At 36.3% G+C, this 27,854-nt stretch overlaps 2 long non-coding RNA genes across 4 annotated transcripts in view; one reads left to right on the top strand and one right to left on the bottom strand.

Moving 5' to 3' along the window:
- Window positions 1–139: 139 nt before the first annotated feature.
- LOC103099754 (uncharacterized) lies at window positions 140–27,137 on the bottom strand. 2 transcript variants are annotated; one of them, XR_001624955.2, is made up of 5 exons: window positions 27,034–27,137; window positions 17,025–17,102; window positions 16,335–16,417; window positions 16,180–16,230; window positions 140–358 (listed from the first exon to the last, which is right to left on the bottom strand). It is a non-coding gene; the product is annotated as an uncharacterized LOC103099754 (long non-coding RNA). The 2 variants fall into 2 exon arrangements; XR_472965.3 differs by lacking the exon at window positions 140–358 and adding an exon at window positions 12,620–12,888.
- Window positions 27,138–27,271: 134 nt separating this feature from the next.
- The window catches only part of LOC103099559 (uncharacterized), a 103,439-nt gene continuing 102,856 nt past the window's right edge, over window positions 27,272–27,854 (top strand). For both annotated transcript variants that reach the window (XR_008912264.1, XR_001624956.2), the window contains exon 1: window positions 27,272–27,397. This is a non-coding gene — a long non-coding RNA (uncharacterized LOC103099559). The remainder of the gene's footprint in view (window positions 27,398–27,854) is intronic.

Raw genomic sequence — 27,854 nt, 5'->3', positions numbered from 1 at the left:
CACACATATATACAAATTATATATAAAGAATTAACACTGTGTATTGATTCTAAGGCAGAAGGGCAAAAAAGACTAAGTAATGCGGGTTAGGTGATTTGCCCAAGATCACATAGGGCTTTGGTTTCTTAGTGATCTCAAAGGTTAGTTCCAACTCCTAGGACCCCACAATTACTACTGCCTTCCACTCTAAAGTTATCTTGCATGTATTTGGTAAGTATCTTATACATACCTGTATATGTACATGTCTCCCCTGGCTAGAATATAATACTCTACACATTGGAAAAGCTGGAAATGGCCAGAGTGGGGACTGTTGACAGCTGAGTTGGATGGTGGTAGGGCCAGGCACTGATGAGGAGATCTAATTCAGGGCAAAATAAGGAAAAACATCACTTATGAGACCTGGCATCTTCTCAGTTCCAACAACTGCTACCTCCTTTCTCATTTGAGAGAACAGAATCTCACTGATGCCAGACCTCCTCTCTCTTATCCTGGCTCTCAATCCACTGAGCTATTTAGCTGTTCCCAAGTCTAATCTTTTTCTGGGAAGAAGCTTGCCCCATTGTTGATGGCTACTGACTGATTAAGGTGGTGGATGCTGAATGTTGATGTGGCTGTGGCCATTTCTTGAAATGAGACAACAATGAAGTTTGGACATTGACTTTCACTTAAGCACTTAGAGGCCACTGTAGGGTTATTTATTGGACTGATTTCAATATTGTAGTATCTCTTGGAAAAGGGTGGAGTGAAAGAAGGATGGAGAACCTGGTTTGGGGAGGAGTCAAAACACATTTATCAATTCAGTATACTGTCTTATATGGGTGTAGTTTATGGAGCCCTAAAACAATGACAGGAGTAACCTCACAGATCATTGATCACAGACAATAATAAAAATGAAAAGTAATAATAATAACAAAGAAAAAGTTTGAAATATTGCGAGAATTATCAAAATGTATGTAGAGACAAAATGTGAGTGCATGCTTTTGATAAAATGATAGACTTGTGCAACGCAGGGTGGCCATAAACCTTCAATTTGTAAAAAATACAATATTTGCAATGTACAACAAAATGAAACACAATAAAAAGAGATATTCCTATATAAAGACTACCCCAATTTAAATTATGAAACTTCCTAGTGGTAGAACAATGGATTTGGAGTGAGGAGTTCTGTCTTCTAATTCTATTTCCACTACTTACTATCCATGTGATCTTGGGCAACACATTTAATTTGAGTTTAGTGATTGTCTCAGTTTTTTCATCTTGAAGATGCAAGGATTCTAAAGGCCCCTTAAGTGCCTAAAACCTAGGAACTCCTGTGTGACTGGGTGATATAGAATTAAGGGAGGCAATATTGTATATTAGAAAGAGAAATGGCCCAGAGTTTAGGAGACTCCTGGGTTCTGGTTTTCCTGCTGCCTGACTGCACTAACCTTGGCAAGTCATTTCCACCTCAGTGTGCTTCAGTTTCTTTATCTATAAAATGAGAGTGGACTACATTATCTCAAAGATTAGTTCCAATTCTTAGTACTCCATAACTACTAATGCCTCTCACTCTAAAGTTATCTTGCATGTATTTGGTATCTATCTTATATACACCTCTATAGGTACATGTCTTCCTGGTTAGAATATTAGTTCTTTGAGGTCAGAGAAACTGTTTTCCATTTTCTTTTTATAGCCAGCCTTAGCAAAGTATCTGGCATTAAGACAGTATTGTTGATTGGTTCATTCTTTTTTCTTTTTTTTTTAGAGATTATTTTCTCACTGTGGCCAGCTGTAAAATCCATAGGAAATCAAAAGGGTGTGTATACTTGCTGGAGAAGAGATAAGATTTGTTCTGCTCTAGCCTGGGAGCAAAAGAAGAAGCCAAGAAGTGAAGAAAAGTAGAGTTGTTTTTCAGTTATTTCAGTTGTGTCTGACTCTTTGTGACTCCATTTGGGATTTTCTTGGCCAAGCTCCTGGACTGGTTTGTCATTTCCTTCCCCATCTCATTTTACAGATGATCAAAGTGAGGCAAACAGGGTTATGTGACTTTCTCAGAGTCATGCAGTTAGTAATTGGCTGAGGTCAAATTTGAACTCATGACTCTTCCTGGCTTCCAACCCAGCACTCTGTCTACTCTACCACCTACCAAAGGACAGTAGTTAGGCCAAACATTGGACAAAAAACCCCCAGAAGATAAGTTGGAAAAATTAAAGTCAGACCTTAGCTAGCAAAAAAGAAATTCCTATGATTTATGCCACCAGGAAGACTTCAGCTATCATTGGGGTTAACAGAAACAGACATTCAGAAACAATAGTATTCCCTAAGCATTTATTCTGTTGGAGATGCTATGAAAAACACTGAGGATACAAATTCAAAGAAACAAGAAACTTAGATTCTAATGAAGATGACTACACACTGGAATGGCTGGAAGGGGGCAGAGTGAGAGGTGTTGACAGCGAAGTTGTATGGCAGTACAGTAAGGAAGGGGTGGGGAGCCCTTGTTTGGGGCAAGATAAGGCAAAATATCACTTATCAGAGCTAGCATCTTCTCAATTCCAATAGCCTCTAGCTCTTTTCTCCCTCCAGAGAGGTCATATCTAGATTCGTCTTAGATGAAGAAGAACTTTCTAGAGTTGTCTGTTACTTTCAGACTTCAGGAGCCACCACTACTAACAGTGCTAAGCTAGCCACTCTAGTGTATAAATAAACATGTCTATAAATATAAGGTATATAAATTCAACTAATTATTGAATATCTCAAACTGGATGTTCTATAGATATCTTAAACTCAATATGTCCAAAATGAACTCATCATTTTTTCCTGAGAATTTTCCTTTTTCTCATTTCCCTATTATGGTCAATCCTCCCAGAAAGCCAGCTCTCAATCTATGTGTATTATTCTCAATTCCTTTCTCTCTCAACTCCTTATCCAATCAGGTTCAATCTCATTGATTCTACTTTCATGACTTCTCTTTATTTTTTAATCTGACACAACCAACAATTGAGTACAAATCCTGATCATTTCGCTCTCTTCTACTGAAATAGGCATCTGGTTAGTCTTCCTGCCTCAAGTCTCTCATCAATCCAGTCTATCATCTACTCAGCAATCAAAAAGATCTTCCTAAAGCCCAGGTCTGATCTCTGTCTCCCTAATCAACAAACTTCCATTTATTCAAATATGAAATCCTCTATAACTTTCAGAGCCTTCTGTAACCTTGGCACCTTCCTACTTTTCCAGTCATTTTATTCCTTTTTTCCTCTAAATACTGTATAATTAATCCAGTGACATTGACTTCTTTGTTGTACCTCTCACAAGACACTCTGCTGATTCCATGCATTTTTGGTGACTGTATCCCTTGCCTGGAATTCTCTTCCTCATTTCCATTTTGTGTCTTTCCTGACTTCCTTCAGTTCTCAGATAAAATCCCACCTTCTGTAAGAAGCCCTTTTTATTCATGCTTAATGCTAGTCTGTTGCCTCTAAAATTATCTACAGCTTATCTTCTCTATATCTACTTTGCACATTGTTGTTTTGGTACACTGTCTTGTCTTCCCTGTTAGACTGTGAGTACTGACATCAGGGACAATGGGTTTCTTTGGGGGTTTTATTTTGGCCTTTTTTGTGCCCAACATTTAGCACCATGCCTGGCATACTGTGGGGTATCAGTAAATGCTTTTTGATTTGACTTGACTAGATAGACCTAGAAGAACTGTCCCAGAGTACATTTCTTATCCCATTATCAAGTTTGGAACATCATGATAAAATGGAGTTAGTTTCCTTCCCATTAAGTCCAAAGCCTTGGTGAAATACCTTTCTTCTCCATTTCCTCTTAGTTTCCCTGTGTACAAGAATTGCTAGTTACAATTTTGCTTCTAGCTCTAAAATCTACAATTTTAAAAACAGGAGCTTATAAGATCATGGAGAAAGGAAGTTCTACATCTGGTAAAGATATATTCCTGGCACCCCAAGTTGGAACTCTGAATGAATTCAAAATAAGAGTGAAACAAACATTTGTGGGCTGGCCTGGGAACCAAACCACAAAACTACTTTTATGAGAAAATGCATTTTGAATTCCAAATAACTGACTTACAAATACTCTTCTGGAATATAACCTATTTGTAAGTTAAGAACTACATGCTAAATTTTCTGCATTTCCTAATTTCTTATATTCAATTGTTATTCCTTGCCTTGTATTAGTAAAGATGGCATAAGGAGCAAAATAGAGGGAATTAGTAGTATTTAAGTTTGTATATAAAGGGAAGAAGGTCTGAAAATTAAGTTGAAAGGAAGAATTTGAAACCCGTTATAGTTTAGAGATTTTTTTTCTTTCAGTATTAAATCTAGAGCCAAAACTAGGGCTATATGAGAGTTTTGACCTATGGTGCTGAAATTTATAGACTATTAATGGCATTCATATATCTTTAGTAGTTTGGAAGCAACTGACCTAAGTACCTAATTTTAAAAAAATGATTAGTTAAATGAAGAAGTTACTAGATAATCCCTCCCTTTCCTCATCTTTGCAGGTGATTTCCTCTCTTGGATGGCTTGGCTCTACCTTGTTTCCTCTTCAGCATATGAATCCCCAATATTTTCAAAGAGGCTTATAGTCTCTCCATGATATTCCACTCACTCACACACTCTTTCTCATATACACACATGTTTTATGCATAGATAAATTAATTTATCAAAGCTTAAAATTTCACTAAGACTTTGGTTTACTCTGCATATGTAAAGTACTTTACCTTCTTAAAATGGCTATAGAAAAAACATTCATTTTTTTTTAGTATTTTTATCCTGGTTTCTTGTGATAGCAATTAAGGGGGAGGGGTAGTATGCTGCCATAGAAAGCATGTTGGATTTGGTGTCTAAGAACCTGGATTCAAAAGCTGGCTTTATTATATGTGCCCAAGTAACCTTGGACAAATCACTTGATGTCTATGGGTCTCACTTTCCACAATAAAAGAGTTATATTAATTGACCTCTCTGGTCTCTTTTAGCTCTTAATCTGTGAAATTCAGTACTTTTATTATAAGTACTTGTTGACACTCAGTGTTTATAAATGTCAATTTAAGGGGTAAAAAATATAATAGCCAAAGTTCATGAAAGAAAATGTGTTTTTCAAAAATTAAATTCTTACCTTCCATCTTAGAATCAATATTATGTATTGGTTCCAAGGCAGAAGAGCAATAATGCCTAGGAAATGGGGGTGGTTAAGTGTCACCCACAGTCACATAGCTAGGAAGCATCTCAAGCTAGACTTAAACCCAAGATATCCCCTCTCTAGGCCTGACTTTCAATACACTGAACCACTTAGTAGCTCCTTGGAAAATGTGTTATTAAGAACTTTTTTTTTCATCTTTCCATCTCCTACTACTCTTCAATAATAATATCAATATTATTATATATTCATATGATAATATTAATGATACTATACTATACTTTATACATTTATATTTTTATGCTAGAGATAAAAATACATTTGAAAAGTTTTTTTCTAAGACCAATCAAGCCATCTCTTCAAAGTGCTCAATCTGAGATCAAGACAACTGAGTTGACTTTAGGCACAGTACAAATATGGGACACTATTCTTTCTATCCCAGGAACAGAGCTAAGCTTCATCATATAGATTAAATTCAGGGAAAAGTGATCCCCAAATGAGCAAAAGATAGAGATAAAACCTGATACTAGAAAAACATCTTAACAAGAGAGATGGCCAAAGTACAAACTCATAAGAGAACGGTAATGTAAAAAAATTAATAAATGAAGTCTCAAAGGAAAATGAGAAAGGATATCAAGCCCAAAATAAACCCTTAGAAAAGTAAAAAAAAAGAATAGAAAATCAAATTATAAGAAACTTAGAAGAAAAGTTAGGAAAGAAAATGATATTTTAAAAGTTTAGAATAAAAATTTCCTGAAGAAAAGTTTCCTAAAAAAGGAGATACAATACCTCAATCAGGAAAATAACTCCCTAAGAAAATAAGTACAAAGGTTCAAAGAAGAAAAGGATCCCTGAAAATTAGAATTGTACAAATGGAAGCTAACAACTTCTTGAGACAGCAGGAAACAATAAAACAAATTCAAAAGAATGAACACATAGAAGAAAATTTGAAATCTTTCACTAGAAAAACAACTGACCTGGAAAATAGTTCCAGGAGAGATGATCTAAGAATTATTAGAATGCCTGAAAGCCATGCTCAGAAAACAAAAACATAACCACTATATTGAAAGAAATTATCAGGGTAAACTGCTCTGATGTTCTTGATAAAGAGGAAAAAATAGAAGTTAAAAGAATCCACCTCTTGTAAAAATTAATACCACTTGTAAAACTTAAATTAATATCCAATAACTCCAACTATTATATTTTATAAGATTTATTAATAATCGCTTGAAGTAGAAGAAAAAAGAAATAAAAGTAAAACCTGAGTAAAATTTTCCTGCCTTTAACCTCACCCCTCTTCCACAAAACTGTGATTAGGGGGAAAGCAAGAGGACTGGGGTCACACAAAAACTTTATCTCCAAAACTTAAGGACATAATGTAAGAATGAAAGTAGAAATCTAGGAAACATTTCCTGGGCAGCAAATTCTAATTATACACTTCTAAAGTAAATTCTTATTTTAAAAGTCCCAGTTCTGTTTTAGTCAAATTCCCAAGTCAAGGAGAAAGTAATATAAGCAGCCATTAAAAAATAACAATTCAAATATTGTGGAACCATAATCAGGATTATATAGGATTTAGAAACCTCAACATTAAAAGATCAGAAGGTATGGAATTTGATATTCTACAAGGCAAAGAAACTATTCCTTCCACCAAAATTACCAACTCAGTGTAACTGAGCATAATATTCCAAGGGAAGAAATGGATATTTAATGAAATAGAGAAATTTCAGGCATTTCTAATGAAATGACCAGAACTAAAAAATAAATGTGATGATCAAATTTGACACACAAAAGAAGTATAAAAAAGTAAACAGAAAAAAACCCTTGAAGGAATCAATGGCATTAAAGTAATCACATCCCTGCATGGGAAGGTGATAATTAAGAATAATAAGATCTCCATAGTCCAGAACATACCTAAATTTATATATGCTTTATATGCTTTAATATACTTAAATCAATCAAGGGAAGCAATGGGGTTAAATTAATTACATCCTATGCACTAGAAAGTGATAACTAGAATACTTAAGATATTTATGACACAAGGAATATTTGAGATGCAAAAAGATAATTAAGGGAAACAATGAAGTTAGTAAGAAGATAATAACAAAAGGACTTAAGATATCTGATAAAGTACCTAGATACCTAAAGTACTTAGGATATTTGAGATACTGAAGATTCTTCAAAACTTTATCACTGTTGGGGCAATTAATAGGAGTATAAATAGACAGAAAGTAAGCTGAATATAATGGGATATTATTTTTTAATGGAGGGAAAATGTTTTCTATATGTGAAACCAATTTGAATTACTAAGTAGTAGTTATATAATAATACTAAGTCATTTGTTGAGGAGAATGAGAATAACCATTTAAGACACAAAACAATAAACATTTATTAGGTGTCTACTATATGGCAGGAATTGTGAATATTTAGTACAAAAAGAGCCAACCATGAAGCTAAGAAGAATTGGTTTCAAGTCTTGCCATTGACATATATTAGTTCCATGACCATGAATATAGCTCATGTGCTCTTGGTGTTCCCAGACAACTTTCTAAGACTAAGTTATAGACAAGTTCCTGAGCTACATTAATTAGACAATTTTTCACACTGAGAATTCATAATACTGATCATTTTTTAAACCCTTAGTTTCTGTCTTAGGATCAATTCTAAGACAGAAGAGCAGTAAGAGCTAGGCAATCAGGGTAAAGTTATTTGCCTAAGGTCACACAGTTAGGAATTATTTAAGGCAGATTTGAACCCAGGTCCTCCCAACTCCAGGTTTGACTGTCTATCTCCCAAACCACTTAGCTGTCTCTATAATACTGATAAAATTATAAATCTGGATCCTGTCTCTCTATCCATTTCCTCTCTTCTAAATGCTGAGCTAATTGAGAATCTCTCTTCAAAAAGAGATTGTGTCAATTAGAGTTGGCAGTCATCATAGAAAGTTAATATCTAAATTGATATATCTCTATATGCATATGAGTATGTATGTATGTGCTTGTATCCCAGACAACAGACCCCAGAAAGTAGATTTTGCTAACAGTATGTCTCGAGATTTATACTGAATATATCTGCTATTTGATGCTCTCTGGGGTGTGAAGGTTGCTTCCTGGAATAGGACCAAGGACAGAGAATAGAGGAATCAGTTGCCTGATCAAACTTGGTCAAGGGAAGTGTTTGTGGCCGAGAGAGGATTTAAATATAACTACAAGGCGTTTTGTTTCTGACACTTACTCTGATGACTTCTATCAAGTATTATGAAAAATACTTAGAGGAAAGGTTAAGAAGCAGAGGTCTGGGTCAAAGTATACAGAAAACGTTAGGATGCTTGAAAGCACACAAAAGACAAACCCAGAATGCGCCAGTGGATCCGGCCAAAGTCAGGTCACTGGGAACAGCATGAAGCCATCCTCACCACCTCACAGAAGGGTGTGAAACCTACGGTATGGACCACCAACCATGTCCAAGAACGTGGAACCTCAAATAATTTTCTTGGATAACATTAAAAACCTGAACTTTCTCTCTCATTAACGTGAAGATGTAAGACTCTGTGGTGGTCTGGAGAGATGAGTCTAGCTCAGAGCAGCCTTTTTTTTTTGCCACCTGATTTATGGACATGACAAAGGGGACTGTGGATGAGTAGATCACTTATGGTACAGGTGAGACCCAGTCATGTTACCTCTGCTGTAGTTTTCTTTTTAATCAAGTCTTACCGCTTCTGCCACACCGACCTTCCGTTAAAATCACTTAAAATAACATTTCCCTAACTATGAGAAACCTCAGCATTTACTGACAGTGAGATGGGAAGAGCTACATTTTGTTGCACTGTGGAAAAAAAAATGCGTCTCTTTCCAGAATGCAAGTGATTTTATTAAAGGTGAACCCTATGACATGTCCTTTAAAGATTTGAGGACAGAAAGTCATGCCATTTGCTTCCTATTTTAATAGTTCTACTAGAGATCATTTTCTAAACTCCCTGTCAAGAAGAGGGTTGGGGCAGGGGGGTGGGGAGGGGAATGGTGAATGGTACGGAATGGAAAATTGAGTTCTCATCCATTAGTCTATCCCAATACTGGAATTCTACTTAATGTAAAAACTAGTGGACCCTCTCTGGGCTTATAAATATGGAGAAGAAAATATGAGTCGGGGGAGTCAGAATTGAACAGGTTATCCAGTTTATCAATCGTTTGGGAATGAACTCCTCTTCTTTCTGTCTCTCCTCTCTTCTCCCAGCCTCTTTCTTCTCCTCTCTTCCCCACCATCTCTTCTTTCGCTCCCCTTTCCCTCCTTTCGCTAGCCCCCTTCTCTTCTCGGCATTTTGTGAGCCCAGGGAAAGGAAGAACTCTATCCAAAACAGGGTAGATAATTATAGTATTGTCAATTTGTTTATGTACACTGCCTCCCTGCTGGGAACTCTGCAATGGCTTAGAGAACAGACAACCAAAAAACACCTTACAAAAGAAGGGATGTATGGGCTGTTAATAATTAATAGCAAACTGCAAATGGAGCACTTCTGTCCTAAGGCTTCCTCAGTAAGGTCATGCTACGATCAGGGTGGTAGGCTGGATAAGCATTATGGTATTTGCATATGTCAGAACAGACTGTGAATACTAACAGTACAAATACTTCACATCTGCTTTTGTTTACTCCCATGCTAGCGCTAAAAAGTACAAAAGTACTTGTTAATTGCTCAGTTACAAACTGACTGTTGACGTCTCCTCCACAGAGCTTTTCATAAATATGGGCTGCTGTAAATAAACTGCTAATGACTTTGCTTATTCCAGCCATCCTTTTAAGGAAGTCTACAACATATACAGAGATTAATGATTCCCCCCATTTAGCAGTGTGTCTTGTTACTAGGTCTGTATGGAGGCAGTATCAATTAAGTAGCAATTATCTGCAAAGTGGGGGGGGGCGGAGGAGGGAAGATATAAATAAGTAATGTGTATGATGTGAGAATCACTGAAAACAACTGGAATTGAACTCTGAGGCAAGGGCACCGACTAGTGAACAAATTTCCTCCATCTGCTCCTGTACCTAAAGCCCCTGAGTTTCCACTAAGCCCAGAAGTCTCCTTACTCCCTCCCCCATGATGATTTTTTCTGGGGTATTTCATATTCAAGGAGGAAAATATTTATAAAAGGGCATAGGAAATAGAGGGAAAATGACTTGCATGAAAACCATTACAAAACAGCTTAGGAAGAAAAGATGTGTGCCTTAAATTTCTATTTACTGGGAAGACTTAGCTAAGAAGATTAGGTTTTCTCTTTGTATGTGGTGATACAGCAAAAGGGGTTAGCTTAGAATCCTGAGGGCAGCCAAGTATTTATGTCAAGCAGTGGCCTTTATCAGCACTTCATAAGACTTAGGGAGTTATTTTATCATGCACCTGGAAACCTACACATCTTTCTATAAAAATACATTTTTCTCTCTGTCCAGCCGGTGACCAGCTTAGGAAATGAAGTGCGAAAAAAACGATAACATTTGTAACTGTTAGCTTAGGTGGAGTAAATGCAGATTCTGTTTTTATTTATCACAGTAATGCTTTCTGTGGCTTTTAAATGACTATAGGTTTTTTCAGCTCAGGAAAGGAAGATACACTGTTTGGAATCAGGCCATCAAGTTAGAAAGACAGTAACAATAGCAGTTTTAGCCCTGTGACCATATAGAGTCAGGGTTGGTAGAGGGGAGAGTTGGCTTAGTGGTCATCCTGTCCCTCACTCTTGGTGCAGAATAACTTAAACCTCCCAGCCATAGTAGGGATATTAGGGACAAAACTAGGGCATGACCACTGGAGAATTCAACTAGGATGAGAATTTATAGGATGTTCTGGAAGGAGTTTCTCCTCTGGTCAGTCCCACTGGGGACTAGCCACCAACACTGGCCTCAATTCAGGGCTCTCTTCTACTTCAGCAGCCCAGAAACTTCATGGTGTGTTTCCTCTGTCAACCTCTTCCTTATCCCAGACACAACATTACTAGTACATCTCTGATGGCAGGGGAAATGTGAGACAGTGTACTTTTAGAGTTCTAGGAGAAGTGATTTCCATTATTTCCTTTGGTAGCTTGTCCAGGATCTAATCACCATCTTGAACAATACCCTTTTCCTTAATGTTTAACCAATTACATTTTTGCTTCAATTGAAACTCATTTTCTCTCTTCTTTTGACACCTGATGAGAAGTAGAGCAATTGGAAAGCAGTTCACAAGAATATCTCTTTATAGAAGCTTGATGACAATCATTGGGTAACTTTTTATTCTTTTTGATTCCATATTAGAGATGTTTGGAGAATTGTCTGAATGCTCTGGGAATCAGAAACCAGGAATCCTAGCATCATTTGGTAGGACATTTCACAAATAATAGCTGGCATTTGTGCAAATTAGGATGGCAAAATCTGTAACTTGCCAAAATCTTTTACATGCACCCTCTCGCTTGATCTCCACAACCCTTGGCAGTTAAGTACCATAAATAGTATCACATTTTTATAAATGAGAAAACTGAGGCTCTGAGGTGAATTAGCCATAGTCATATTATTCATAAGTGATAGACGTAAGCCTAACTCTCTTACAGCTCCATGTCCAGCCCTCTTTCTATTCTGCCATGCTCGTAGTTGGCCAAAGGAAAATAAATGACTAGAGATTTCAGCAGAACACATTAGAACTACTGAAAAAAAAAAAGAAACTACTGGAAAAGGAAAAACAAAAAGTGGGTCAGCAGTGTGGGCTTCATAATATGAATAGCACATTCTCTGAAATGTATCCATAAACCTTGCCAGATTAACTCTCTGGGGAAGTAACTTCCAACTGTCCATTTACTAAGAGTTAAATGAACTGTCCATACTTATAGTCAGTCAACTCTTGAGTAACTGCTATGGAAGACCTGGCTAAAGTATGGCTGCTTCAATTAATGACTATTATGACCTTTCCCAGGAGATATATATATATATATGTATATATATATATATATATATATATATCTCCTGGGAAAGGCCATTAGATAGATAGATAGATAGATAGATAGATAGATAGATAGATAGATAGATAGATAGATAGACAGACAGACAGATCAACTATATATACACATATATTTATATGCATTTATAGATCAATAAATCCATAACTATCTGCATATGTAAATATCTATATAGGTAGATCTACATTTTTCAGATAGTTATAAATTTATGCACATGGAAGCATATATATTGATCTGTGTGTATTTGCTATGAAGGATTTTTGTCATTACAAATACTAAATTTCATTTGGAAATGACATTGATTTCTAGACAATGTATACACCCATTTGTAATAGTCTGGGGGCCTGTTTTATAGATATAAGATACCTGAATATATGAAGTAATGAACAAAACACCCTGACTGTACCCCTAGGTGATGCTTTTGAATCTGGAGACCAGGAGTCCAACCAGAAATTCACACTTTGATAAAATTAATGACAATTTTTCTTCATTTTTACCATGAAGTCCCCTTATGAAATCCTGTCTACCCTTGCATAAGGATGAGCCCCTATGGTGTAATTTACTGATAAATGTTTCATAGAAACTAGTCAAGAACCTTTATTTTTGTGAAAATAGGACCCAGAAATTTGTAATATTAACCAAAGGGCAAGTCAAATTTCTCTCTGCTTCTTTTTCCCTTTTCTTAAATCCCTCAGCCAATTTTTCATTTAATTCAAGTTTCCTGATCTGAGATCAAGGGTGACAGATTAGATCTTGCTTCTTCATGAGTTCTCCAGGACCCCTGGGAAGCAAGGAAAACTAGTGAGACACTTCTGATGCACATTAAAGCTGGAACTTTTTCTATATGCCATAGGATTAGTTACTGAGCCCATTTGCTTTTTTATCATTTATTTATATTTGTTAAATGAATAACAATGTAATATGTAAAATAACAATAATATATATATATACACATCATTTTATAAATGTGTAATAAATTATAAGTATGTTTATTCAAGAGAAACAAAACTCTCAAATTAGCTATGTCCAAAAATCTATGACTCATTTCCCCCCTCCCTCCCACCTTTCCTTCTTCCTCAAGAAGGCAGATAATATAATAAAAGTTATGTATATATATATATAATCATGTAATACATATTTTTTTCTGTTTATAATGTTTTGAAATAAGACACATATTGCTTATGCTAGAGAAAATTTCTTAGAGGAAATAAAGTGAAGAATGGTATGTTTCAATCTGCATTCAGACTCCATCTGTTCCTTCTCTGGTGGTAGATAGCCTTTTTCGTCATGAGCCCCTTGGAATTGTCCTGGATCCCTGCCTTGTTGAGCCCAGTTTTTATAAGCATGCATAGAGTGCCTCTAATGCAATTTCTCATGTAGAAGAGGATGGGGAGTCTGCTTTCCAGAGTTATGATTATATGTAAAAAAAGTAATTTGGAGAAATGTGGAGCATGTGCAGACATTCTGTAACTGGTTTTGGTCTGCTAAGTACATGCTGAAAAACATCTTTGCCTTGCTGCAGCCATTGAGCTGGTAATGGAGGTGCCTTGAAAAGGCATTAGTTTGTCTTGGTCTTCCCTCTTGGTTTGATTTGTGTTTTGCTGACTTCCTGCAAGGATGTGTCTGGTGAGAGACAATGTCATAAGCAGAATGTCCTTGGGTCCTTTCCTCATCTGAGGCCAGCATGAGCTGCCATGAAAACAAACTTGAATTTTTGTATTAGCTTTTGCTCTTTTGTTTTATGTGAAAGGGATGAAGTTGTTAAGTTGTGAAATGTCATAACAGGGAGACACATAAGGTCTAGGAGTCCAAGAGTCAGGGAAAAAAGTCATTGTTAGGATATGAAGCCAGTCGAGCATCACTACACCAAAGAAAGAGGATTGATCTTTTAGGAATGATTTCATTGTAGCATAGCTGAAATGAAGACTCATCCAGCAGCAAAGGTACCTTAAGATATGAATTTGGTGGGACCAAAATCTGAACCCACTCTCAAACTTTGAGGTGATATATGCTAGAGTGTGGACCCCAAATGTTGGGGAAACATTTATGTTTCTGTTTTTGTTATATCTTTGGAGGAAAAATGTCCCTTTTGTAAAAGCTAATTGATGTTAAGTGGAACTGAAGTACGATTAGTAGTGAATAACAATAGGGGGAACTTCAACAGAAACTTAAGCTTTCAACATTAAAGAAAGACATCTCAAGTCCTTAGGGATACCCCTAGAAGCTGACGAGCAGATGCAATTGACCTGGCCCTAGAGCAGTGTAAGAGTTAAAATGGGTTTTGGTCAAATTAAGACTTATAAAAAGTTGTTGTGGTAGCTCTTTATAAAAATTAACTCTTAAGTCACGAGGCTGTTAGTAGCTTTAGTAGTTTTATAACAGCAAGGTAAAGATAGTAAAGAGGGGATACCTCTAGAGCAGAGGGGCATCTTTGTGGACATGGATAAGGCACTGTGTCCCAGCCCCTTGGAATTATTATCTTAACAGTGGTGGATATAACTGCCCTTTACTAAATTAGAATCAAAGTTTCAGAGTCACTTTCTTTATCTCCCCTTCACATTTATCTGGTCCTCTTCTGCTTACTGACTCCTTTCTTACCAAACTCTAATGATGTTCTTTTATCTTAAAAAAACCCTGAGATCACTTTCTAAATAGGCAAGAAATATTAGGAAAAGGCAGAAGGTATAACAGTCCCTTTTAAAGAATCAGGGTCCTTAAGTATGGTTCCCTCCACCCCTCATTTGTGATTCCATAAATTCAATGGTGTGAATATTAAAAACTATTCAGACTGTACTTTAGAAGATTTGATTTAGCTATTTCCTTATTGTAACAATGGAGATACTTGGTCTAACAGAATAAGGAATGTCTTGGGAACTTTATATTACTCCACCCATACTTAGACATATTTTAGGGGAAGATAAAATTGTAAACTCTTGACTGAACAATGAAGGTACTTAATGCATACCTTATAGTGAAGTTAGAACCTTAAGGTAAATATATTTTTAGATCTAATACAAAAAGGTGTTAAGTACCTATAAAGGTTAAATTAATCACAAAAAGGGGTCAAGTAACTCACAAAAGGTGAGCTTAACAAAGAAGTATGAAGTACTCAGAAGATATAATCTAATCAGAGAAGGTGAGATCTAAAGAGCAGTGAGAACTAAGAATGGGCAGTCCTGGTAAAATGCGTCTACTGTGATTGGTAGGCGTGAAAATTTAGGGGAGTTGACATAAGAGAAAATTTCTTTAAAAGGAGGGGTAACAATTCAATTCAGAGTGGAATTGGATTCGGAACTCAGTTCAGGAGATTGAGTTCAGTGAAGGACTGGAGCTTCCTTGGAGACGGTCTCCTGATGAGTGATAAGACTGACTTCCTTTCCCTTAGGCTCAGGGAGGCCACTTTGGCCAAGGCCTTTAACTACTTCCTGGCTCAGCCTGAGCCAGAGCAGTTTAAATTAAATCTCTCTCTCTCTCTCTCTCTCTCTCTCTCTCTCTCTCTCTCTCTCTCTCTCTCTCTCTCTCTCTCTCTCTCTCTCTCTCTCTCTCCTTAATTCCTTCTCTCTATATTAATTAAAATCTCCATAAAATATTCCAGCTGACTTTGGTATTTTATTATTTGGGAATCATCCCTGGCAACCAATTATTTAGATTTAAGTCAAAACACTAAAATTATCTTTACAATAGCTAGACCTTCTAGACTATTTAACCTTGTCTGTCTTGACCCTGGACACTTGGCTGATTCTCTCCATGTTGATGAGCTTTGGGTGTCTCACTCTTTGCCTTTCCCAGGATAACAATAGCCTACTGGTTCCAATGTAGATGAAATGTGGCAACAGTGGCTCAAGAGACATTGTCGCTTTTCCCTCCAGACTATTGCTCCTGCTCTTATTTGGCTCTTATTTGGTCTCTCATGACTGAAGTCTCTCCTTTGTGGAGATGCCAAAATTATTTCTCTGAAGTGACCATGTCTCCCCTACTCATTAAACCCTAGTGATTTCCTATTACCTGTAGGGTATAATATAGATTCCTCTGCCTGGCACATAAACTTCTTCACAATTTGGCTCTTTCTTACCTTTCCAGGCTACTTCCTCATTACTCCTCTCCATGCCCCAAAAGTATATTTCTGTGAATGGATGGATTAAAAAGTATTTATTGAGTGATTAATACATGCAAACAAATGTTCTCAGTGATGATAATACAAATAGAAAAGTGAAACAATTTCTATACCTTCAAGGAGCTTGGTCTCAGAGAAGAGACATGTATAGAAGATTTCAGTTAAAAGTCAAAAAGAAAGTACCGTAGTGATTAGGCTGTAGGAGAAATAAGATGGGGATGTTACTTTCATGTCACTGACACTGATAAAATCATAATCAGTTTCAGATATGGAACCATTTGATAGTCATTATTTGAAGTTTTGCAAATCATCTGTCCTCTATGTTTAGGATTCCTATCCTTGTTACTTCTGCCTCTTGTATTCTCTGATTTCCTTCAAGATTCAGCTCAACCTTCCCCTACTGTAGAAAGTATTTTCTGGTCCCTGATGCTTTATCATCAAAGGTTGCTTTGCTTTGATTTGTTATTGTTTTGTATTTACCTATCTATGGACATGTCTCTTATATTAGAATGCAAATTCCATGAGAGTAGGGGTAGTTGTTTCTGCCTGTATCCCCAGTACTTAGCCTAAAGTCTTACACACGATGGGCACTTCAAAAATTCTGGTTGATCACAAGTCACACAGAGCTCTTAATACACATAAATATGACTCTTTTAGAAGAAATGGCTTATCTGTACTTAGTTAGTGTAAGAGAGGAAACCCAGACTCAATCTTCCAGAAGAACAAAATCAAGTGGGGGAAGGACAAGGACAGAGAATTCCAGAGAAGGGACTGAAGAGCAGAGAGAATCCAAGTCAACTCACTTCTCTTTGGGGATTCCTCCAGAGAGGTTGGTCTGAGAGAACCTCTGAGTTTTGATCATCCTTCTGTGAATCCAGACCCTGAATCCAGTGGAAGACAAAAGGAGTGGATAAGACTTTGTCATAAAGCTATCCATCCCAGGAAGATTTCCTCTCCATCTCTCTAAAGTAGTCCTTGAACTTCATAACTAGGAGAGTTAGAAGTCAGGATGGCAATCACAACTGACCCAAGTGGGGGTCAGCCAGTCAGCCTAACCCTTCAGGATTTGGGAAGAAGGGGTTCAGTTGTTAATTATTAGGGACTCCCTACTTCCCCTTTCCCATTACCTTATCTCATAATCTTACTTGCCTTACCTTATGTGTGTTCCTCAAGAATAAATAGCTGTTTTATCAGATCAAGTGCCTGCTTTATAAAATCTAAGAAGAGAGACCTGAAACATGGGGAGGAAACTATACCTTTTTCTCAGGGAGGGAGAAGCAGTTCAGATCTGGATTTACTTCAATAGTCTCTGAAGAATTCTAGTTTGTGGCTCTGAACCCTAGTGTGGGTTTTACTAGGGAAAAAGAGGGGAGAAACAATCTATCTCCACCTCCAACTTTAGCTACATTCCATCCCTACCATACCATAGTCTTGAATTAATTAGTGGGTGACTCCATTTCTCCCCTTCCATTACAGTAGTGTTTTTCAAAATTGTTTTCTCTTTTATTACTATGACTTTGATAAGTACAAACAGACATGGACATTTCCACATTCAAAGAATAGGAAAAAAGAGGACCACATTATGAAATTATTAATTTCCATATTATATAGTGCTTAAGACATATACATTTCAAATTTAACAAAGTACTTTCAACATTGTTTTCCTTGGTGCAGTCCCATTCTGCATTTTATATAGCTCTTTTATTTATATTTTTAAATGATTCACCAATGGTTTTTTTCTTTTTTGATATGATTATTATTAAGCCTACTTTAAAAAAAAAACTTACATTTCAACAAGAAATCAGTAAACTTTAAAGTCCTTTCTTCTCTCTCCTCAAGGCTTATACATAGATTATATATATAATACATATTTCCATATTCATCATGTTGTCAAATAATATATATTGCTTACACTAGAGAAAAAATCATGGAAGAAATAAAGTGAAGAATGGTATGCATCAATCTGCATTGTCTCTGATCTTTCTTTGGTGATGGATGTCCTTTTCCATCATGAGACTCTTATACCAATGTATTGTTAAAGAATGTGTTGAATTATTAGCTTTGGAAGCAATAACACCTTAGACTTAGAGTTCTCATGTTCATCTACTCTTCATGGCTAAAGATCCTATTTGTGTTTCTTCATTTTTGACTGATGGAGGCAACCTTCCTTCTAGCTCCCTGTGCTCTGCTATCATCATTCCTCTGTTCTTCTGCTGCTTCCATCCCCTCTTTTCCATATCATATCTCTGCTCTTCAAGATTACAATTAGCTAATCTGATTAACTGATCCGACTAATGTGATAATAGAAAAAGGTAGAAGAATATGTAGGGCTTTCCCTCTGGGCCTCAAAATCCACTTGTGTATTATAACAAGAGCTTCTAGAGACTATCAAATTCTCATTTTTGATAATTAACTAGTGTACATTATATGAATAATTGAAATTTATGAACCAGTGCAGGTGAAGTTAATGTTAATCCTCTCTAGCATCAATTAAGAAAGTAGATGTGTAATGGAGGGTTGCAAGGGAGTCCCACTCAGGAAATATGTGTGGGAATGGGACTATAGGACCATCCCATAGAAAACGTGTGGGAAGATAGATAGTCCAGAGAATGGAATGCTGAATCTAGACAAGATGATCTGTTTTCAAATCCTTTCTTCAGACATTTGGAGTGGAGTCACTTAAACTCTGTCAGCATCAGTTTTTATTATCTATTTCAGTTCTGTAGATGTGGGCAATGAGTTGTATTTAGAGATATAGGTAGATGAACTAAAACTGTTGACAGATGCTTATTGCTTCATAGATACAAGTTATTTAGGGCATGCATGAGCTACAGGTATGTCTTCTTTGCTAAGTAGAACTGAACACTCAATTATACAGATTCAACTTTTATTTCCTTTTACCTCAGGTCTCTGAACTACACTGAGTTTTTTAGGAGGAAAAGGATTTGCATGTCATAATTTTGCATTTCCTTAAAAGCTACATTATTCATTTTTATTTTAAGAGAAACTTCTCAGTATTCTGCCGCAGGAGGAAGAGGCTAATCAAAAAAATTACATTTAGAGAAGGAGGAAAAGAAAAGAAAGGATAGCAAGTGTTGACTGTATGCTCTATTGATGTGACTAATTAATGTCCCAAAGGTGGCTGGCTGTGAGACGTGGAAGGTTTAAGTGGATCACTTAGAACCATACAGGTGAGCATCTTTGTTCCTGAATCCTCTTTTAGGACTCCTCTAAGCATTTAAATTTATGAACCCTTCATCCTATTTTAGGAAAGTTTTATAGTGTCTAATGCAATCTCAAGTACAAGTATACACTTTGGAAAACTCTAGATTGTCTTTCTTCCATCTGCTAAAAGAGAAATGAACACACTGGATAGTGCAATGTATAGCATATCAGGAAGACTGGAATTCAAATCTGGCCTCAAACATTAATTAGTTATGTGACCCTGCCTAAGTCACTTAACCCCTTTCTGCCTCAGTTATCTCTTATGTAAAATTGGAATACTATAAGCATCAATTACTACGAGGACTATTGTGAACATCAGAAGAAGGAATACTTCTAAAACATTTGGCACAGTGCCTGGCACCGAGTAAGCACTATATAGATGTTAGCTATTATCATTATTATGAAAAGAAATAATATATTTATATATAAAGCTTTTGTTCGCTTGCCAGTGTTGTTGGCATTTCTGAAAGGGTTCTCTACGGTATAAGATAAAAACTTTGCCAAGCTTATATAGGTTTAGGAGTTATGCCAAGGGAGCAATCCCACGATCAAGACGATGACTGATCCAAAGTTCCCCAACTCCTACACCCATTATATCTTCAGAGCAGACATCTCCTTTTAGAATCCAGGCCAGTCATCTCTTCATTTCCCACTGGCTAGTCTCCTTTGGATTTCTCCATACAATTCTTCCTCTCTTTCAGATTCATTTTGAGTGTTGTCTATTCCCATTAGAGTTTAATCTGTTTGTAAGCAAATACTTTTTGAATTTGTATCCTCAGCATTTAGCCCAGTGCTGGCACACAGTAGGGGCTCAATAAATGTGGATTGATTGATACCTTCACAACTCTCTACCAATGACAATATCCTTAATTTAAAGCAGATTTTAACAAGTTGGAATCAGAAATATCTCAGAAGAGTAGAGAAGTCCTAAATCAGATCCTACTGTCTTCATTGGTTCTTTGCCCCTTAGATCGTAGAATGAAATGAAGAGTATCTTCTAACAATCTTGCTTTGAGTACTTACAAAGGGGCAAAAGTCCTTTTGTACATATTTGTGGAGATCAAGACAAAATCTCAATAGTGAGGACCTTTGACAGTGGCTAAACAAGCCAAAGAGATATGATTTATAGCCCAAGACAAAGCCCAGTATGTGTAAGCCCAGAGGTTGGGTTTCTGGGCCACCACCTAAGGATAATGTGAGTGCATATTAAATGACATTGCATAATGGGAAAGATGTGAACTACTCTGAGCTCTCAGTTTTGATAGCTTGCCATTACCTACTAAAACCCTTGCCAAAGATGTCCTTGATGAAAGTGCAGATTATTCTGATAAAAATTTAATAAAGAGAGGTAAGTGTATAGGTTAAGTGGTTATTAATGTTCTCTCTTATTAATAGGGTTTTGTTTGGAGACAGGGAAGATTAAAAGGGAAGATGGATCTAAAGGGATATATCCATTCATCCATCCATTGAGAGCTTTGGAAAACGTAACTGTCATTATGAAAGAACCTGATTTAAAAAAACCATTAAAGAAATATAAATAACTATAAAGCTATTTCATAAAATAAAATATTTTTAAAATCTAAAGGGAGTTCTCTGGTGAGGTTAGCTTGCAAGTGGACACACACAGAAGAATGAAGCAATAGTATATGACCTAGGAAGAATATAAAAGAATAAAAGAGGCTTATAAGAAAAATGTCAAGTACAGCATTGAATCAATTAAAGAATGTGATCAATGTAAATAATTTCTCAAAGAGCTTAGGGAAAACAAAACAAAACTTAAAAACCCAATTCTATTCTAAGGAAGGAAAGAAGGAAGGACAAGAGGAAAGGAATGAAAAAGGATGGGAGGGTATCAGGAAGGAGAGAAGGATTAGATCTGTTTAGAAAGGATCATATAATAATTGATGGGAGGAAATGACTGAAACTTAAAAGTATGATTTTGGTCAAGTCACTCAAACTCCCTGGACTTCAATTTACTCAACTGTAGGATTAGATGGCCTCTGAGGTTCTGTGTGGCTCTAGAGGTATGATCTCATGATCTATTTAATTGCAATTTTTCTTTCATCTATTTTTGTCAAGGAATATAATTTTCATGCTGGACAGGTTAGAAAAACAACAGCAAAAGGAATTTTTCACATCTTTTCATCTGGTAGCAGAAGGTAAACAGTGACCAACCACAGGGGTCTGAGACCTGAGATGAGTCAGGTTCATAGCATGCTCTGTTGTATATCTGGAGAGTCCAAGGACAGCAGATGGGAGTCAGGATGCCAATGTTTTTGAAACACAGAGAAACAAATGCCAAGGCACACTAGACCTGAAGCAAAATGAACAAGTAGCCAGAAACACAAATGTGGAGAAGTGGAAAAACAGTGAAAGAGCCTCCAACCTTCACAAAAATCTGGAGCAGAAACAGGGAGAGAACAGAGGTTTCTACAAAACCTATCTATCAAAAACTCAGTGGCTTTCCATTGACTGTGAAATAAACATCTGACTCTCATTCAAGGCTTTCTAGAAGCTGGTTTGAATCTCCCTTTCCAAATATGGCTCATACTATTTTCCTTTGTGAATGACCTGTTCAAATTAGAGAATTCTCTTTAATTCTGTTTTTATTCTTTCCTCTCCTATCTTTATGCAATCTCCTAGAATCCCAGAACACCTACCTCTGTATTTGTCTGTTCAAATCTCTTCTTTTCCTCTAGTCTCAAGCTACATAATGCTTGCCCCATAAAAAACCTTCTCTGCCCTAATAGAGAAAGTTGATCTCCTTCTCTTTCAATTTTGCATGGACATGTTTCTTGCATTTATATCTCAGTTCCCCTTGAATCATAGTCATTTATATATGTGTCTTCTCTCTCTCTCTCTCTCTCTCTCTCTCTCTCTCTCTCTCTCTCTCTCTCTCTCTCTCTCTCCAATTAAAACTCCTTTGGAATGAGTTCTCTGACATCCATATGTATAATATATGTCATATATTATATATAATATATGTCATATTTTGCCTTGTACAAAGTAGGTGCCTAACTATTAGTTGAATGATACTTGAATTAGTTGAATGATACTTGCTATTTGATTAAATTTGGATGACATGTTCTTGCCTCTTTCTCCTCATCTATAAAATGAGAACTTTGGATTGAATGATCTCTTTAAAAGTTCCTCTAAGCTCTAAAATTGATGACCATAAAAATTACTGAATGAATAAAGTCAATATATAATGTGTATTCACTAGAACTAGGAAAGAAATTTCTCTAGCACCACCACCACCAAATAATAATAATAATACCTGCTATTTATATGGTGTTTTAAGGTATGTAAAACACATTACAAATATTGTCTTATTTTATCCTCTTAATGGCCCTATAGAGTGGGCAGAAGTAGTAAGTGCTATTATTATCCACATTTTACAAATGAGAAAAGTGAGACAGAAAGAGGTTAATAGACTTGCCAAAGTCAACTAGTGAGTATCTGAAGATGGATATGAACTCAGGTCTTCCTGAATCTAGGTGTCTCTACTCTGCCACCTCACTGTAACACCTTCAAGACTGAGAGAAGCATTCTGATAAAGAGTAAGGTTGGTAGTCAAATGCAAAGCCTCTGACTGGGCATCTCCCTCAATTGGGGAATGGCTGGACAAATTGCGGTATATGATGGAATATTATTGTGTAATAAAGAATGACAGACTGCATGATTTCTATACAAGCTGGAAAGAGCTCCATGACTGGTGCAGAGAGAAATGAGAAGAACAAGGAGAACACTGTACCCAGAAATTGAAACATTGTGGGATGATCATATATAATCAACTTCACTACTAATAGCAATGCAATGATCCAGGACAATCCCTAGGGATTTGTGATAAAGAATGCAATACACATTGAAGGAAAGTACTATGGGAATAGAAATGCAGAAGGAAAACATTTGATTTGTCCCTTGTTTATATGGGTATAGGATGTTGGATTTTCTTTTTTAAAAGATTATTATAAAATTAATAATATGGAAATAGATACTGAGTGATAATACATGTATAACCCAATGGAATTGCTTGTTGGCTCTGGGAGGGGGGAGGGAAAAGGGGAGGGAAACAACATGAATTATGTAACCATGGAAAATACTTAAATAAATAAATAGATTAATTTATTGATTAATGTGTTTCTGATAGCAAAAGAAAAGAAATCTCATCTTAGTCAGTGTTGTTCCATTCATTTTGTTTCTCTATTTTTGTTATGATATGACCTTTTATATGCAAATTGAAAATCTATTTGGAACTTATTTTGGTATTCGATAAAAAATTCTAGTCTAAACATAGTTTGCCTAAACTGTTTTCCAGGTTTCCCAGAGATTCTTGTTGAGCAAGTTGTCCTTCCTCTAGTAGATTATATTCTTGAATTTATTAAAGACAGAGCTATTGAATTTGATTTCCTCCCTAATTCTTACTTATCTATTCTGTTCTATTAATCTACATCTATTTTTAAACTAGTACCAGATAATTTTGAAGGCTACTGCTTTTTAATATAGCTTGATGTCTGGAAATGCTATTTCCTACCTGTTACATGCTGTTTCTTGACATTCTAGTTTTTTTCTTCCAAATGTACTTTGTTATTATTTTGTCTAGCTCTATAAAGTAATGCCTGGGTAGTCCAAAGAAATCACTAAAATAGCAGAGTACAAAGCTTAGGCTCTAAGCTCTTGCATATTGTGACTTTAATTCTTCTTGATATTCCTCTTAACATTGAAAACTACTTTTGCAATACTCTTCTCTCAAAAGCAAGCAAATTTTCAGGAAATTCCTCTTCTTTTTCATTTAAACCCATACTTTCCATCATAGAATCAAAACTGTGTATTGCTTTCAAGGCAGAAGAGTGGTAAAGGCTAGGCAATGGGGGTTGAGTCATTTGCCCAGGATCACATAGCTAGGAAGAGCCCGAAGGACAGATTTGAAGCAGGGACCTAATTCCTCTCCTTTTAATAAAAAAATTGATTCCCTAAATTCTCAGATATATGACTATCCTGAAGCAAATGACTTCTTGAAAATCCTGTTTCTCTGACTAGAAAGATGGATTTTTGAACTTTTAGTTGCTAAAGTGGGAACACTCAGGAATTCTAATGATTTAGCCACATGATTTCTCTGTCCACATCTGCCATGTTGCTGAGAACTTCTCTAAGACTGGGGCCAAAAATAGACTTTGTCCATGAATTTACCATTTGGGACTTGGACAAAAGCATATATAACTCCTATATGTCTACCTCATGTTAGATGAAGGTGAAGAGGGTACTCTGGTTATACTGCTAAGATCTCTCTGGAATAAAAGTGGCAGGGGAAAAGACTGCCTGATTCTTTTGGTCCCCATTTTTAAAGCAGTGACTTTTCTTAAAACTATGTTTTATGACAATGAGAGTCAATCAGTCATCATTGGGCAGCCCTTATCAGTTCTAGAAGGTACCACATGTTCCACAAAGAAAGATAATCAGAAGTTGCAAATAAAATTAGGCTATTCTATTAACCGTTGATTGGGGTCTGTTTCAAGGTTACTGAAAAAAAATATTTGTTGAGCTGAAATGACTATTTCCTAAAATAACTTTTCTTATGCAAAAATCTGCTTTAAAAAACCCTCTGCTCAAAAAAAAATCAGTGACTATTGTTTCCTAACCAAAGTTTTTGAGTTGCCAGGTGCCACCATATGATATTAATCTACCTTTCCGTCTTGATCCCACATTGCTTCTGTTTTCTAACTCTATACTTCTGCCAAATGTATCTATAAGACCTATGTTTAAATCCCCATTCTGACACTTACTCTATGACTGGGGACAAGTCACCAACCCTTTCTGGACACAAGTTTCTTGATTTGAAAATTGAGTAGCTAGAAATGACTTATAAATTTCCTTCCAATCCTAAGTCTGTAGTTCTACGATACCTGAATGCACCCTATACTCTGCTTCTTCTCAGCCTTTGCTAACACCATGTTCTCTGCCTGCTCATAGAATGTCTTCCCTTCCTCTTTCAGCTACCCAAAACTCCCCTTTTTGATACAATTCATTTCCTTGAAGAAATCTTTTTTGATGTCACTGATAGTTAATAATCTTCCCTTATTACTCATTTTGGTATTTCTAATGCACTTATGATGAAATGTTACATATTATAGTTATCTATTTTTGTTCTATTATTCTGCAAATCCAAAGAAACAGGACATACAGCAACAGAAATGTTGTTTGAAGAATGACTTGTATATGTCCAACTCCAAAGAAAGAACTGATAAATAGAAATAAGACATAGTTTTATATATGCACATATTTTTGTCAAATGATGTTTTCCCTAATATGGAGAGGAGAGGGAAGAGGGGAGTTATTTGACTTTTTAAAATATAACAAACAAATAAATAAATTGACCCCCATTGCCTAGTCCTTACCACTCTTCTGCCTTGGAGCCAGTACACAGTATTGTAGAAGGTAAGGGTTTAAAAAAACAACAACAAACTCTTGCCTTCTGTTTTAAAATCAATTAATCAATTGATCAAATTGATCACGAGGCAGAAGAGTAGTGAGTGTCAGGCAATTGGGATTAAATGACTTGCCCAGGATCATACAGCTAGGAAGTATCTAAGGCTACTTTTGAATGCAGGTCCTCCTGATTTCAGGCTTTTCTCCATCCATTATGCTACTTTGCTGAACCTCTCATGGTTTATTCTTATCTAATTTTCTAATGAAATTTATTTATCCAGTCTGTGTCTCAGTGCTGCAGTGTTCTACCCTAGAGGAGTCAAACTTGTAGCAGGTCAAAAGTGGCTGGCAGAACTCCAGAATCGAACTAGAACATGATTAAAATGTAACTGAGAAATGTTTAACAACATTAAAATACAATGCCATACAGATGTTAATTCATTATTTTTTTAAGTCAATATCCAGCTGGAGTTTCTCTTTCTATTTGAGTTTAACACTTCTGTTCTACATCATGATTTAGAATTTTAGTGTCATTAGACCAGATATAAACATCAATCAAATTCCCATTTGGCACTGAAATGAAAATAGAAAGAGCTAGAACTTATTATTTTTCAAAAACTAACAAATTTCTAGTTGCAATTAAAAATGCCAGAATAGGGGAATTGGAAAAGACTTTGAGAATAATATTATTCAATCCAATCACATAGTTAGAACTAAGAAGGATGGAGCTGGGTTTATATGGTTCAGACCCTTTTTACAGATGAGGAGACTGAAGTTCAACGGTGTTAAATAACTTGCCATACATCACCAAGGTAGGAAATGGGAGAGTTGGCATCTGAATGCAAGTCCTTTGACTCAGACTCCTTTTTAACATTCTACCTACTAGGTAAGGCAATGACAATCCAAATCAGTTAAATACTTTACCAAGCATCCCATAGAAAGTCTGCAGTAGAGCCAGGACTAGAACTCAAGTCTCCTGATTCCAAATATACAAATTCTTATACATTATGATATCTTCTACTTTGTGTTATATGAGAACATCCTGAATGATGAATTTGCCTGAAAACATTCAAGAGACCAACTGTGCAAAACTGATTGAATGATATCTCTTAAGTCTTGGTTAAGAAAAAAAATTTTATATACGTTATAGTCCAGAGATACCTCTTTTTTTGTTGTTTTGTTTGCTTGGTGATTGGTCTTTATGCCTAGACTTTGTCCAATTGGCTCCCTGTACCCCTTAGTTATGCTTCCCTCCTCCCATCTGACCTTCCTCTTCTCTGGAACCCTCATGGCTAGAAATTATTATACTTGTGAACTTTCGAGTTAGAAATTTCTAGTTTCCTAGGTGATCATTAACTCCCTTCCTGTGACCTCAGAGGTAAGAAACCAATCAGCTCCACCTGAACAGAAGCCCTCCCAACCATTTTGGAGGCTCTCTAGTTTCAGATCATCTGTCCTCCAAGTTCCCCCAGCATCTTCCTCTCTGAGTAAGCAAATATACTTCAGAAAGGACCTCAGAGTCCTGGTAAGAGCTTGAAGTAATTATCCACTAATTTCAGGGGGTATTATTTCATTAGACTTTCATGGACTTCCTTTTGCCACTCTATCTGAAAACTACCATGCCCAAGATTCCTCAGCCACAGCCCAGTTTGTGTCCCTTGACTGTCCTTCTCAGTCAGATTTTCAAGGTATTAGATTAGTTTTAGACTCAGTGTGAGGGGATTCATGGACTGCTCCTGTCTGAAGGAGTCAGCTGTACCTCCTGTACTCAGTGTGATACCCTAGTGCCCTTTCCTTGTCATCCTTGCTTCCTGATCACTTGAGTACCATCATTTAAGCCTTCCCTTTCTGTCCTTTCTTGAAACACACTGACTGAAATGGTTTAATTGCGTTTTGCAATGACTGCTTCATCTAATTCATCTCTGAAGTCCCTTTAAGTTTCATCAGAGGAGGACTGTGATAGCATAAGATCAGAAAGAAAT

The sequence above is a fragment of the Monodelphis domestica genome, chromosome 5 (genome assembly GCF_027887165.1).
Source record: "Monodelphis domestica isolate mMonDom1 chromosome 5, mMonDom1.pri, whole genome shotgun sequence".
NCBI classification, from domain to species: domain Eukaryota; kingdom Metazoa; phylum Chordata; class Mammalia; order Didelphimorphia; family Didelphidae; genus Monodelphis; species Monodelphis domestica.
Note: the sequence above shows the minus strand (reverse complement) of the source record. Positions and strands in the feature narration are given on the sequence as shown.